We start from the raw sequence: 11,286 nt of genomic DNA on the forward strand, positions 1-11,286 counted from the left end.
GGTGTGGCTGAACAAAGGATCAGGCATGTTGCATTCCAACATGCCTGATCCTTTGTTTTAAAGGGCGATAAGCAGTAACTTGCTCCTCTCTCCCCATTGAAAACACAATTACACTCAGCCGAACCAAATAAAAAGGTAGTCAGGAATAGCCACAACTATTACAAGAAGGCAGCTGCATTTACACCTTGTTCAGTGGCCATTAAATAGTTGAAATTTAGCATCTATGGTGGCTTCAGGACCCGGACCTCCTTTGTTTCACGTGAACCTTGGTAATCCAATATTGGTAATCCAAAATATCCAGTGGCTTGTCCTGATTCTCATGCTCTATTTGTGGTCCACTCTTTCAGTGGGTAGTTCCTCTACATTAGCATTTTGCCAACACTATAGGTACTAGAACTTACGGTAATTTCCTCCACTTCTCAGCTCACATTGCTCATGCCATTGTCCAATGACCTGACTGACCTGAACTGAAAGCCTGACTCTCTTAGGCCTGTATGAGGTTGACAGACAGAAAAGCAGAAGCAGAGACACAAAGGACTAGCCCTACTTATGGAGACCATAATTCACCGCCCCCCGTCATATAGAGTAATAGACCCGGCCCGACTTACTTTGGAGGCAAATCCCTGAACCCACTACCTATAAAGAGACAAGGACTTGACCCCACTTCCTGTAAAGAGACAAGGACCTGACCCCACTTCCTGTAAAGAGAAAAGGACCTGACCCCACTTCCTGTAAAGAGACAAGGACCTGACCCCACTTCCTGTAAAGAGACAAGGACCTGACCCCACTTCCTGTAAAGAGACAAGGACCTGACCCCACTTCCTGTAAAGAGACAAGGACCTGACCCCACTTCCTGTAAAGAGACAAGGACTTGACCCCACTTCCTGGAAAGAGACAAGGACTTGACCCCACTTCCTGTAAAGAGACAAGGACTTGACCCCACTTCCTGGAAAGAGACAAAGATACGCCCCACTTCCTGTTTATGAAAACTGTAGCAATGCTTTGAACTTTTGCACTTCAGACTCCATATCGCACCGTCCTCTACAGCTTTGAGTGTGATTTTATAGACAATCATCTTGACTATCTCATACATAAGTGTGACTTGCAGCCATTTACCATATAATTAGGTATGCAGATTCTGGTCATGTCTCTGCATTGTTACTGTTTTGATCCTAAAAATTTAACTTTTTATTATTTTGTTAGTATTTTGTAAACCCTTTTGGTTTTCATTTCTGCCTGAATTCTTCTGCGCTCCATCAGATTCCAGCATGTCTCCACCGAAATCTGATCCCAGGTCTCTTCTCCATGTTCCCAGTGTTGGTGTATACTGGTCAGGTCTCTTCTCCACGTTCCCAGTGTTGGTGTATACTGGTCAGGTCTCTTCTCCACATTCCCAGTGTTGGTGTATACTGGTCAGGTCTCTTCTCCATGTTCCCAGTGTTGGTGTATACTGGTCAGATCTCTTCTCCATGTTCCCAGTGTTGGTGTATACTGGTCAGGTCTCTTCTCCACGTTCCCAGTGTTGGTGTATACTGGTCAGGTCTCTTCTCCACGTTCCCAGTGTTGGTGTATACTGGTCAGGTCTCTTCTCCACGTTCCCAGTGTTGGTATATACTGGTCAGGTCTCTTCTCCATGTTCCCAGTGTTGGTGTATACTGGTCAGGTCTCTTCTCCACGTTCCCAGTGTTGGTCTATACTGGTCAGGTCTCTTCTCCACGTTCCCAGTGTTGGTATATACTGGTCAGGTCTCTTCTCCATGTTCCCAGTGTTGGTGTATACTGGTCAGGTCTCTTCTCCATGTTCCCAGTGTTGGTGTATACTGGGCAGGTCTCTTCTCCATGTTCCCAGTGTTGGTGTATACTGGTCAGGTCTCTTCTCCACGTTCCCAGTGTTGGTCTATACTGGTCAGGTCTCTTCTCCATGTTCCCAGTGTTGGTGTATACTGGTCAGGTGTCTTTTATACGTTCCCAGTGTTGGTGTATACAGGTCAGGTCTCTTCTCCATGTTCCCAGTGTTGGTATATACTGGTCAGGTCTCTTCTCCATGTTCCCAGTGTTGGTGTATACTGGCCAGGTCTCTTCTCCATGTTCCCAGTGTTGGTGTATACTAGTCAGGTCTCTTCTCCACGTTCCCAGTGTTGGTGTATACTGGTCAGGTCTCTTCTCCACCTTCCCAGTGTTGGTGTATACTGGTCAGGTGTCCTTTATACGTTCCCAGTGTTGGTGTATACAGGTCAGGTCTCTTCTCCACATTCCCAGTGTTGGTGTATACTGGTCAGGTCTCTTCTCCACGTTTCCAGTGTTGGTGTATACTGGTCAGGTCTCTTCTCCATGTTCCCAGTGTTGGTGTATACTGGTCAGGTCTCTTCTCCACATTCCCAGTGTTGGTGTATACTGGTCAGGTCTCTTCTCCATGTTCCCAGTATTGGTGTATACTGGTCAGGTCTCTTCTCCATGTTCCCAGTGTTGGTGTATACTGGTCAGGTCTCTTCTCCATGTTCCCAGTATTGGTGTATACTGGTCAGGTCTCTTCTTCACGTTTCCAGTGTTGGTGTATACTGGTCAGGTCTCTTCTCCATGTTCCCAGTGTTGGTGTATACTGGTTAGGTCTCTTCTCCACGTTCCCAGTGTTGGTGTATACTGGTCAGGTCTCTTCTCCACGTTCCCAGTGTTGGTGTATACTGGTCAGGTCTCTTCTCCACGTTCCCAGTGTCGGTGTATACTGGTCAGCTCTCTCCTCCAAGTGCCCAGTGTTGGTGTATACTGGTCAGGTCTCTTCTCCACATTCCCAGTGTTGGTGTATACTGGTCAGGTCTCTTCTCCACGTTCCCAGTGTTGGTGTATACTGGTCAGGTCTCTTCTCCACGTTTCCAGTGTTGGTGTATACTGGTCAGGTCTCTTCTCCACGTTCCCAGTGTTGGTGTATACTGGTCAGGTCTCTTCTCCACGTTTCCAGTGTTGGTGTATACTGGTCAGGTCTCTTCTCCACGTTTCCAGTGTTGGTGTATACTGGTCAGGTCTCTTCTCCACGTTTCCAGTGTTGGTGTATACTGGTCAGGTCTCTTCTCCACGTTCCCAGTGTTGGTGTATACTGGTCAGGTCTCTTCTCCATGTTCCCAGTGTTGGTGTATACTGGTCAGGTCTCTTCTCCACGTTCCCAGTGTTGGTGTATACTGGTCAGGTCTCTTCTCCACGTTCCCAGTGTTGGTGTATACTGGTCAAGTCTCTTCTCCATGGTCTGAGTGTTGGTGTAAACTGGCTGCTCTCTTGGTGATGTATACAATTTTTTTTCTTCATCTCTTCCCACAAGTGTTGGATTGGGTTGTGGTCTGGGGACTGTGGGGACAATCCAGCTCCTCTACTTCATTGTCATTGACCCATTTCTTCTCCAATCTCCCCGTATGCTTCGTGTTGTTGTCCTCCTGGAACACTATGTTGTCCTTCTCATACCCATAGTACTCGAGTGTATGAAGTAACTCATCTTGTATAACACTCACATATAGCTCAGCACTGAGACCGGCATCCATCCTGGTCAAGTATCCAACACCTTTGGCTGTAAACACCCCTATATCATCAGGCTTCCTCCACCGAACTTCACAGTTCCTTCTGTTTCTCGATCAGTTAGCCTCTTTTTCCCTTGTTTCTTCCACATCCATTTCCACCCAAAAATTTGATTTTTTTTTAGGAGCAAAACAGTAACAATGCAGTGACCTCACAAGAATCTGAATAACTAATCATATGCTAAATAGCTGCAAGTCACATTTCTGTATGAGATCGCCAAGATGATGGTCTATAAAATGAAGGCCGTTTCACGCCCAAAACTGTACAGGATGGTGAGATATGGAGCCTGAAAATCACAAGCTCTGAACATTGTTACCCTTTTGCTCCTCAGTGTATTTTGAGAATGGAAAACGCTACTGTTATTTAAGAGGTGGCGGGAATTTCTATTCATTTATATGGGAATTCCATTCTCCTATTTACTGAAAACGGCACAAAACACAGCCCCGTTCTTGAGATAGACAAGGGTCCGGCTGGTGGGATCCACATAATCTCTACATTTACATGCTGTAAACACTTGAAATCGAAATATTTGAGAGTCCTATATACCAAATCTCTTTGTGGAGTCTCCGAAAAATGTGGAGGCCCCTCTGCTCCATTTCCAGTTCGGGCAGCATGAACCTTTGGACAAATCCTTTTAGCATGTGATTAAATTCCTATTCTCCGGTCCGGCTCCTCTCGTATTCCAGACAGCAGATTTACAATCTCAGTCTCTGGCCATTCACCTCGGGAATCGTTAAGCAATAATGTGATTTTATGGCCCTCGGTGAGGACAATAGCAAATCCTTATGGACTTTACTCATGTCGTTATCGGCTCTGAATGATAAGGTTAAATGACCGAAAATGTTTACACATTCGATTATAAAAATTGTGTCTAGATCTGTAATTTCACAGTAATGCAATTTAAAGGGATTATCCAAAATTTTTCTCAAACAGCGCCACCCTCATCCTCAGGTTGTGTGTGGTATTGCAGCACAACTCCATTCACTTCAATAGACCTGAGCTGCGGTACCAGACATCACCGGATGACACTATCCCCATTTTCATCCTTGAGTTGGCACATATCCTCGGTCTTCATGTGAGACCCTCGACAACAAAAACAGAGCAGTTGTTACAAGCTCCAGCGGTGTACGGTCATATAGGCAAAGTCTTATTGCTAAGTTTTTGGAGCAGAACGCCAAAATCCAGGGGAGGGTTTTTAAAGTTGACACCCAGTTTCTGCTCCAAAAACTGTTCAGCAGACTCCATATACGGTACATATACCCCCTAAGGGAATGTGTGCACGCTGAATTTTTGCTGCAAAAAATTTCTGCACCAAAAAACGCACCTTATGGCAGAAAAGCGCATCAAGAAAATTGCTTGTGGTTGTTTTTTTACATTTTTTGTGCCCTTTTTTTTGTGTGAAATTAATGGCTGAAAGGGCAACCCCCGCCCCCCCCCCCCGAGGAATGAAAAACAAAAAAAACATCAATTGACATGCTGCAGACTTTTCTGCACCCAAAACTGCAAGGAAAAAAGAAGCAACGTGCGCACAGCATTTCAGAACGGTCATTGACTTTGCTGGTATAAGGCTATGTGCACACGCTGCGGTTTTTTTTTACGCTGCTTTTTGTGCGTTTTTGCCCGCTAAAAACGCACAAAAACGCACTTGCGGCAAAAAACGCATGCATTTTTCCAATGCATTGCATGGGGGGGGAAACGCAGAAAAACGCAGAAAAGAATTGACATGTCCATTTTTTTTTTAAGATCAAAAATGCAGCTTAAAAAAAAAGTTGTGTGCGGACAGCAAAAATGAAAACTCAGACTTTGCTGGGGAAGCAAAGTCATGCAGTTTTGAGGCCAAAAACGTACCCGAAAAACGCCATGAAAAACGCACTGTGTGAACTTACCCTTAGTCTAAACTTGCACCAAACTGCACCAAAAAACACATTAGAAAAAGCGGAAAAAAAGAATGCAAACATAAAAGCAAATCAGAGGTTGTAACTTTTGCTTTTTTGGGCTTTTTATTGTTTTCTTGGTAGCTGTACTCTTGCCAATTCTCCTGGAACAAGTGGAAGGCTCCCGAATTAGGGCGATTCTGGAAACTTGCTGAATTTACAGAGGTGGCGAGCTGTATGGAGGGACACGGCCTCAAAAAAAGGGCATAGCTGAGGTTAAAAAAATTTCAGTCATCTCCCAAATGAGGAGTTCAAAAAGTTGGCAAGTAAAGTTAACTGTCAGCCCTGGTCACTGTACTATGATATATTTGATAATATATAACATACACAAAACATAACTATCGACTACAGAAATAAATATATCAGACAATCTAATATATAAAACTGAGTGCATGTATATATATTTATTTATATTATTTATATATATTTGTATGGGTGTGTGTATCTATGTCGGCTAAAGGATTCCGCACCGTCGCATTTACAATCACGAAATTTTGCACAGATGCCTCATGTGACCCAGGGAACGTCAGACTGTTTTGATGGGAAAATTTAACCCCACGCTTTACAGTTATGCTCCAAAAAACTTGCCTCCATTAAAGTCAATGGAGCTGTGAGCTATTAGGTTATTAATAGCAGCTGTGATTAGTTGCTATAGGAACAAAGGAAGTTCATAGTATAAGAAGCTTATGTGTGAGGTAATATGATGTCGGTGGGGAGACTGATCGAGGCAGACGGGGAAACCGAGGCAGACAGAGGCAGACGGGGAAACCGAGGCAGACAGAGGCAGACGGGGAAACCGAGGCAGACAGAGGCAGACGGGGAAACCGAGGCAGACAGAGGCAGACGGGGAAACCGAGGCAGACAGAGGCAGACGGGGAAACCGAGGCAGACAGAGGCAGACGGGGAAACCGAGGCAGACAGAGGCAGACGGGGAAACCGAGGCAGACAGAGGCAGGCGGGGAAACCGAGGCAGACAGAGGCAGACGGGGAAACCGAGGCAGACAGAGGCAGACGGGGATACCGAGACAGACAGAGGCAGACGGGGAAACCGAGGCAGAGAGAGACTGATACAGACATCAGAGACTGGGAGAGAGACAGAGACAGTTACTATCCCAGGCAATGCCGGATACTACATTTAGTAAACACAAACTTACTAAAAGGAAATTAAGGGAGAGGATCTATCCTATAACTCTCAGCAATGTCTAGATTAGACATTTTACTACCGTACATCTTTTTTCAAACCCTAAAGATAACCCGTCTGTTCACCGGACCGGTCTGTTTTAGTCATTTCCTATTCTCTCTATAAAATGTTAATTCTAGAGCATTGTTATTCATCAATCTTATTGTGCAATTCCTCAGTTATTCCTCTTGTGAATGTGTGAATAAATAGATATCTGGGTGTTAACATTTCACCATATTAAAATGGCCGGCCCCTACTGTATATAATCTGGCCATGTCCGAATAGCACGGGCATTATAAATATATCAAAAAGACTGACCCGCGCATCCAACAGGTGTGAACAGGTGCTAGCTGAAAACACAACTACAAAACACATACAGCTGCACACTGAAATGCTAACAATGAATAAGGGAACTCTGGTATTGCATTACTGCTATAGGAATATTTTGGGGAAAAAAAAAAATTAGCTTTTGAATTGGCCAATGCATGTGAGCCCGGTAACCGCGGCAAGGTGATCTCTTTATATCGAGAACCTAACTTGAAACGCTACTATCTGGGTAAAAACCTCCATGTCTGGGCAGCTAGACTCCTGCTATAAAGAGGAATGAAGACAGCCTGGTTATAGGGTGGAGGTGTGAACAGCTGCTAGCTGAAAACACAATATAACTACAAAACACATACAGCTGCACACTAAAATGCTAACAATGAATAAGTGAACTCTGATATTGCATTACTGCTATAGGAATATTTGAAAAAAAGATATCCAGTGCATGTACCAGCCAATGCATGTGAGCCCGGCAACCACGGCAAGGTGATCTCTGTATACCGGGAACCTAACTTGAAATGCCACTATCTGGGTTATAGTGCGAGCATTGTCTGTGAAGGGAAACAACCTAATAGAGAAAAATACTAGTTACGTAGGTTGAAAAAAGACCTAGGTCCATCTGGTTCAACCTTCCTCCAGCAATTAATATAAGATGAGAAACTGTGAAAGAAAAGCGCAATAGGGTCTTACCCCAAAAAGGGGAGGAAGATATGTAATAAAAACACACTCACCTATAATGGTTGTGCCAGTCACAACCACTATACAGGCATATATAAGATCCAGGTCCAGGCAGCAGTCCCAAAGTAGGCTGATAACAGAGAGTGATAGAAGAAGGGTCTTAATTCCGCGCCAAGGACTCAATGGATCCAGGAAGAGATTAATGCTTCTTTAATAACATGCACAAGTCTACGCGTTTCTGGAGACACAGCTCCCTTCATCAGGACATTGGCAAGAGAACATCAAATCCCTCAAATCCAAAAAACCACAGTACTAATGCGATTCTCCTATGGATTCCAATTTTACTATTCATGCCAATGGAAACTTCCTGCAGATATTCCACCAAAAATATGCAAAGAGTACTGACATATTACGGATTGAAAACCTTGTGGGGGAGGGGTGGGGTGTGGGGGGGGGGGGCACGCAAAAATTCAGAAAGGAATTCAAAAAGGCAAATTGCCAAAAATTATGCAAGTGGCTTTGTGATCTAGAGGCCTCGCACCCAGCCAATCCAGATCTCTTGCTTTGCACTGAGAAGGGAAAGCACCCCGAAACATGTGTTTGCAAATAGAGATTCTGATTTGTCTTTTTATCCTAAGATATGGCTCGTTAAAGGGTCGATATTGACTTTTAGGAATGTTATTTCCAATAGGTGGCATTAAAGACCAAGTCCTCTACCTCTGTGAAGAGACTTTCATTATTTCATTTCCCACATAAGCATTGCATGGCCTGTAAGTCTCTTTATACTGGCATTTCACTTCCCACAAGGAGAAACTTTACTCCTTAGACCTCAGACTTTCATACAGGAAATCCAGATCTTTTGCTTTGCACTGAGGAGGGGCAACATCCCGAAACATGTGTTTGCAATTACAGATTCTGGTTTGGCTTTTTATCCTAATTTATGGCTCGTTAAAGGGTTGATATTGACTTTTAGGAATGTTACTTGCATTGGGTGGTATTAAAGATCAAGTCCTCTACCTCTGTGAAGAGGCATTTTTCATTAATTGCCAATGTATGTAAAGCGCTGTGGAATTAATAGCGCTATATAAATGAATAAATTAATTAATTTCCCACTAGAGCATTACATGGCCTATAAATCTCTTTATATTGGCATGTCACTCTCCAAGGAGAAACTTTACTTATTAGACCTCAGTCAAACTCTCATACAAGAACTCATGCTTTGCACTAAGGAGGGAGCAACACCCCGAAACACGTGTCTACAAATAGAGATTCTGTTTTGGCTTTATATCCTAATTTATGGCTTGTTGAAAGGTTGATATTGACTTTTAGGAATGCGATTTACATTTGGATGGCACTAAAGATCAAATCCCCTACCTCTGAAGAGGCATTTTTCATTAATTTCCCACAGGAGCATTACATGGCCTGTAAGTCTCTTTATACTGGCATTTCACTTCCCACAAAGAGAAACTTAACTCTTTAGACCTCAGTCAGTCTCTCATACAGGAAATCCAGATCTCATGCTTTGCACTGAGAAGGGGCAACATCCCGAAACATGTTTTTGCAAATAGAGATTTGGCATTTTATCTTAAGTGATGTGGCAGGACTGGGTAAAGGGTTGATATTGACTTATAGATTGGTACTTCTAATATCTGGCACTGGATATCAAGCTGATTTTGCAGGATATCTATGGCATTTTTACAAAATGTCCAGTAGAACGGGACATCTATTTTGGGAATGGAGCCATGACAAGTGCCACCAGGAATAGAGAGGTGCCTGTGCATGCAAAATGTTCCGAATTCATTGCTATGGGAGTTATAAAAATTCATGAGCAAACACATTTATACAACTCCCATGCTAGTCAATGGAGAGAGCCGTGAAAGCTCAGCCACTTCTCCTTTCCTGACTGTACATAATTTTACATGTTCTTGAGATACATTCATTAACCGACCTATTGGATATTTATGGATATGTCAACGTCCACAGGATCAGTCTGTCCAACCAGCATAGCAGGGGGTCCTATGGTGGACCTACCCCCTATATATACAATGCTACAAAGGGCCATGACAAGCCTATTTGGAAATGATTTAGACTAGGGCTATACCCATGAATCGATGGAATTTGCCCTGCCAGTCTAGAACTCTAGCCTAAGAATTTGGATGAGCTGCTTTATACTCTGTAGCAGAAATGGCTGATAACAGCAATTAATAGATTGTTGTCAGATGCCTGAGGAATTTCACAGCCTCATCAGCTGCATTCGTTTTATGGCACAATTTCCAGTTGCATAGGGAGGATTCAGACCATTACTCACAGTCAGTCGGTATACTGGTCCTGCCCGGCTGTGTGACTGACTTATACTGCTGTGCGGCCAAACCCCACGGATATTAGGAAAGGCTTTACTGCAATAAAAGACGTGTTTTATAGTTATTACGTGTACGCCATGTACACACTCAGTACCGCTCCATTCACTGTCTATAGGAGTGGTGGTCGCACACGCTCAGTACTGCTCCACTCACCATTTATAGGAGTGGTGGTCGCAGATGCTCAGTACTGCTCCATTCACAGTCTATGGGAGTGGTGGTCATAGATGCTCAGTACCGCTCCATTCACCATCTATAGGAGTGGTGGTCGCACACACTCACTACCGCTCCATTCACCATCTATAGGAGTGGTGGTCGCACACACTCACTACCGCACCATTCACCGTCTATAGGAGTGGTGGTCGCACACACTCACTACCGCTCCATTCACCATCTATAGGAGTGGTGGTCGCACACGCTCACTACCGCTCCATTCACAGTCTATAGGAGTGGTGGTCGCACACGCTCAGTACTGCTCCATTCACCGTCTATAGGAGTGGTGGTCGCACACGCACGCTCAGTACTGCTCCATTCACCGTCTATAGGAGTGGTGGTTGCACACGCTCAGTATTGCTCCATTTACGGTCTAGAGGAGTGGTGGTCGCACATGCTCAGTACCGCTCCATTCACCGTCTATAGGAGTGGTGGTCGCACACAGTACCGCTCCATTCATACACTGGACTATGGGCCCCTGTTCCCATGATCAGTGCAGGCTCAGCAGCTGGTCCCAATCATTGATACATTTTTCATCCATTAATTTATCCACAAGTCCTAGATATAATAAATGTATTCAACTTCAACTAAATATATTTAAACAGTAACTAAGTGTAAGATATAATCTCAGAGTAAACAGACGTATGCCAAATACATCATATTAGTCATTTTATTGAGATAGAATAAAATAATCAATTTGAATTAACAAATTGCAGGGAACATCTGAAAAGGGATCACAGGATATTAATATAGCAGAGCCACGAGTGGAAAGTGGAGTGGAAATTAATTAACAAACAAGTGCTACTTATATCAAATAGTTCACGGTTTATAATCCTCAATGTACCAGTAGTGGTCAACTAAATATACCCAGTCTAGTGATAAAATAGACAGCATATTATTGACCATAACAATATGTTATATACGTAGATATGGTTGGCTGTCACCAGGGCTCTACAGCAGCATCCCTCCACCCCCAATGTCGTTTCGCCTCGCTTCTTCAGGGAATGGCGCTGGAGTGGAGGGACGCATGCTGCATAAGT

The sequence above is a fragment of the Anomaloglossus baeobatrachus genome, chromosome 10 (genome assembly GCF_048569485.1).
Source record: "Anomaloglossus baeobatrachus isolate aAnoBae1 chromosome 10, aAnoBae1.hap1, whole genome shotgun sequence".
NCBI classification, from domain to species: domain Eukaryota; kingdom Metazoa; phylum Chordata; class Amphibia; order Anura; family Aromobatidae; genus Anomaloglossus; species Anomaloglossus baeobatrachus.